The sequence below is a fragment of the Rhyacophila brunnea genome, unplaced genomic scaffold (assembly GCF_057557595.1).
Source record: "Rhyacophila brunnea isolate RB1 unplaced genomic scaffold, BYU_Rbru_1.0 scaffold_16, whole genome shotgun sequence".
In the NCBI taxonomy this organism is placed as follows: Eukaryota; Metazoa; Arthropoda; class Insecta; order Trichoptera; family Rhyacophilidae; genus Rhyacophila; species Rhyacophila brunnea.
The window spans coordinates 12283035-12288061 of NW_028232816.1; the positions used below are offsets into that span (position 1 = coordinate 12283035).

At 33.4% G+C, this 5027-nt stretch overlaps 1 non-coding gene across 1 annotated transcript; it reads right to left on the reverse strand.

Annotated features, from left to right (window-relative positions):
• Positions 1-74, reverse strand: TRNAI-AAU (transfer RNA isoleucine (anticodon AAU)). Its single transcript has one exon. It is a non-coding gene; the product is annotated as a tRNA-Ile (tRNA).
• Between the last annotated feature and the right edge of the window lie 4953 nt (positions 75-5027).

Genomic DNA, 5027 nt, shown 5'->3' on the forward strand with positions numbered 1-5027 from the left:
TGGCCCATGAGGGGATCGAACCCGCGACCTTCGCGTTATTAGCACGACGCTCTAACCAACTGAGCTAATGGGCCGATAGAGCAGTGCACATTTATAGCGTAAATAGATACATTTCAAAGTTATTGCTTATTATTTTATTAAATTTATATTACAAGATATTCATAATAATAAAATGTATTTAATTTCTTTTATTTTGTTAACTGTCAATTCATGGTGGAACTGCATTGTATTGTTGTTTTTATTAAATAAAAACAACAATAAAATGTATTTAATTTCTTTCCATAGAGTAGGGAGGTATCCGATATTTTAACAAAAATTAAATAGGTTGGTACCTACTTATAATAAAACATAGGTAGGTACCGACTACATTTTAAAATTAAACTTATTTCTATGAGAGGTTGATTGCCAACTTTTGAAACAATGTAATTCATTTTGCTATTAGATGCAATGGATCTAGAGCTCACCATAAAGTTTATAAAGGAACCTCTGTAGACACTCAGCCCGGACCAACTCCGGAGTACCTACATGGGTGGATAATGTCAAGAGGGATGCAACGAGTAGAGACCAATTAAAACTCATTTGATGCGGTTAATTGTTACAATAAGTTAACCGTCTAAACCAGTGTTTACCAAAGCCACGTTTGCTAGCAGGTCTCTGGGATTATATTTTATCGGTAAACCTATTCAACTTTTGACGATGATTTATGAGGTCCATTTATATCAGAGGGGTACAAACTTTTTGGATGGAGGGCCAAATTCAAGAATTCAAAATGAGCGGCGGGCCGCAAGTAAAATACCATTTTTAGATATACATACACTATTTATTATCACGAAAAATAAGCATTACAAAAAAATTAATGAGAAGAATGAAACTGTTGTACATTTAACATTTTTTTAAATTCAGGTGTTAATTTTGTAGTTGATATTCTCAAAACTGCTTGTAAATGGGCATCGGAGATATTTGATCGTAAAGAATTTTTATTGAGGTTCATGATCGAAAATGTTTGTTCACATTTAATCCAAAAATAACGAACATTTTTCTATCAAATCCTTAAGTTGGTCGAATTTGTCTGAATTAAGGGCATTGTAAAATTTTGAGATTTCTTCACGACGATGCAATTCTCTTAAATTAGTGCCACACTGCAGATCAGTAATCTCAAGTTGTAGCTCTGTCGGTACACTATCAATATCTATTGAAAAAATGGATTGCGTACTACTGCTAAACTTGTCTCAATTTTTCGGAAGTCACCAAATCTTTGTGAAAAATCGTCATTCAGAGTTTTATTAATTTTACCATACTTCAAATTTATATTCTGGTATATTCAGCAACTTCAAAGTTGGAAAGTGGTCCACGTTGTTATTCGATATTTGTCGAAAGAATAACTTGAGTTTTAATTGAAATCCATTCAAACTTTTTACCATATCATGGGCATATATTTTTTTCCTTGCAATGCAGAGTTAAAAGTATTTAAATGTGTCACGATGTTCAATGTAAAAAATAGTGGTTACATAGTGTGAGACAAGACGCAAGGAAGACGTACTGAGGTAATACATTTATGAAACATCAAATTCTTCAAATTTTAATCTATCGTCAATATTTTTTAAAAAATATATAAAAAAGTTATTCGTAATCAGAAGTACAATTAATGATGGCGGGCCGCAAAAAAATACCCGGCGTGCCGCAGTTTGCCCCCCCCTGATTTATATTATGTTCTGCGGTTAGTTTATTAACTCAAATTGAATGCAGTATGTGCCTATATACTGAATATACCCACTTTTTAACATAGAAAATACATTTTTTAATTAATTATCTCTAGTGATTTATCAAGAGACAGATTTACTGGTACACTTGAGTGTGTGCAGGAATAGCTGGACATGAGAAGAACCTCAAATTCCAATATATTAGGCAAAAATAATAATATTAAATTCTTATTTAATTACTAGGTATATTGAAATAAATTCATTAAAAACTAATAATTTTTAACTTATTTGATCAGGTGCACACACAAAGGGAAGTTTTTAGGTCTTTACCCCCCAGAAACAAAAAATATATAAATGATACGGAATAATACATATTATTCCTCGTTAGAACCTCAAGATTAAGTATCGTGACCTGGATGATTTGGCTGTCGAACAGCCTAAGAACTGGTTAGTTACACTCCTCTTGGAATTCTACCCTGTAGCCACTGAAAGACCTGTGGCATTCATAAATTTTAATGTTTGCTTTACTAATCCGATATGGCATGCATAAAAGAGAAGACAGCGCGAACAACACAAATGGACACTAACAATCCTAATAATTATGACCGTTAAGACATGCACATTCGATAACCACTTGTGGATGCAACGGCTCGCAAAAATTTATAGCTGAAAAGTCTTAGTTATATCTCTAGGCTAGGTGTTAATCCCTAGATTCAAATTGCAGAGTGTGGGTATGGGGAATGTATCTAAAAAAGTGCGGTATTCCGCAGTTGAAGCTACGATAAGCTATAAGTAGTAGGTGCAGTGAATGTGGAAGCCGGTGGGACCTGCTAGATTTTGTCTTGTCTTCTATAAGCTGGCGTACCTGGTTTCCCCCCCGCTTCACCATCCATCTCATTCCCTCCCATTGAAAACTTGAACACTTGAATGCGATGGCACAATGCTTTCCATGTGACGTGTATGCCAGTTTATAGAATGCAGACTCTACAAACTTATATAAAGAATGTATGGAGGAGCCACAGTCGAAAACTACCCAATCAAGACTCGCAACTGGACAGAATCTGACATTCAAATGACGTTTCCAATATGGCGTCCATACGGTAGTTCGTAGTTTCATTTTTGACCGTTCTTTAGATAAGTTTGTAGGACTGTAGGTATTATTTTGTAAATTTGTTTTTTATGTTTTATTGGGATATTTTCAGCATTCCGTATATTCAATTTATTTTAAAAAAAATGCCAAAATATGTGCTCTTTATTTATTAAGTAGGTATCTATTTCCAATTCGTGTATCTTGATGAATGATAATTTTAAATTAATTAATTTCAATAATATAATAATTATTTATCTATTTTTTACGTAGGTATAAGAGTTTTTTTTAACACAGTGACATCTATGATCCTAGAAGCTAAGTAATAACACAATGTTTCTCCAGGAAAAATTGACGCGGATATAAAAATTATTGTCTTCAACCCACTCATAGATAATATACGTAAAACCCACTATAGGTAAATAGTTACTGCCTGCGCACAGAATTTCCGTAATTCCATTAACTAACGTCCATTTTCTTATTTTTAAGGGTGTAAGGGTCTAAATTTTAATAATAAATATGACCATAAAATATAATGTAATAATAAGATGTGACCCTGCAACGAATTCAAATTTTATTACATTTTTTTACAATTGTAAGTTTATCTTTAAATTAAAAAAAAAATCTTTTTAATGTTTTCAGTATCAAAAAAAAATCTCAAATTGCAAGCTTCGTATTTTTCCGCTAGGTTCTCTGATGGCATGAACATTTTTTGCATTGACTTGCTATTATGTACAGCTTATCTGAAGAATGGAATGGGGGAGCCACTGTCGAAAACTACCCAATCAAGACTCGTAACTGGACAAAATCTGACATTTTCAAAATGGCGTCATATGGGGTAGTTCGTAGTTTTTTTTTGGTCATTCTACAGATAAGTTTGTGGGTCTGTACCTATTTATCTGGAATAGGCAAAAAGATTTTACTCACGTAATTTTGAAATTCGTATTCAATATTCTAAATAAGGCAGGCCAATTATTAGTCTAATAAAATGGGAGATGCTTTACACTCTTCACCTTTACAGTATAATTTAGAATGTTATGTTATTTAACTTTAATAGGTACAAAATAGGCAAGGACCTAATAGCCACCCCTGCGCGCCACATATTATTGTTTAGTAATGTAACAATACTGACTACTGTTGTACTTAACTCATTTTCTACAATATCGCGTTGAGTGCAGCGCTCGAAATGGAAAAGTTAACGATCCGGAGCGCTCGACAATTTTCTGAAGATATTAACATGCTCGTAGTTATCAAATTATATTTAAATTAATTAGAGTATTATATAAAAAAATTGGTCAAAGACGGTCAAATTATTTTTCCACGAGACGGAGCGATAATTTTACCGATTTCACGAACCGGAACGGCGCTCCGGTGCGCTCCGGTCCATTTCGAGCCCTGGTTGAGTGTTGAGTCGCTTTTTGAATAAACTCGTGAATAGTCGTGAATCTACGTTATTCACACGTCTGTGATGCGCTTTTAATTGTAATATTACATAGGTATAGTACCTATTAATATAATAATAAGCTTGACTAATAACTTTATTAATTATTTTATTTAAATATGTATTATCAGTTGGGTAGAGAGGTCTGTGGCGATTTTTAGCTATGCTTTAGGCGTTGACAAGTATGGAGCCCCACTTAAACTAAACGCCCTACTGACACTAGGAACATCAAGTTACAGTCGTGCATGGTTTGATCGATTTTTTTTTAATACTTACGTATCTTTTAAAGTAGATTTTGACATCTACTTTTTGACGAAACGATTGAGACATCTGCTTCATGAAAAGCCGCTACTGAGTAGAATTGTTTCGAATCCAGAAACTTGTACGTATGCAGTTCGCCGTGAAATGTTTATCGGAAGTATATGGCCGTATATTAAAGACCGTCCAACCTCTTTGGGTCGTATAATACTGACATAGCACGGTTCTTATCGGTTTACCGGGTTTACACTTTACAGGAAGCCAGTTAGTAGCAAACAAATTTTGAAAATAGCCGATATACTGGATTATTTGTTAGGTTAGGTTTTCATTCTTGAATTCATGAATTTTGCCAAAATATGCTATGAAAATTTAATTAATGAAATTTTATAAAATTGGAGACCGTATAGTATACGGTGATCTCTTTCCAATATAAAACTCACGGCAAACTGTGCTGATGAAATGTTTTAACTAAAATTTACATGTACCTAACCGAATTGTTTAAAGGTAATACCTATATTATAAGGTGTAAAACACATTTTTT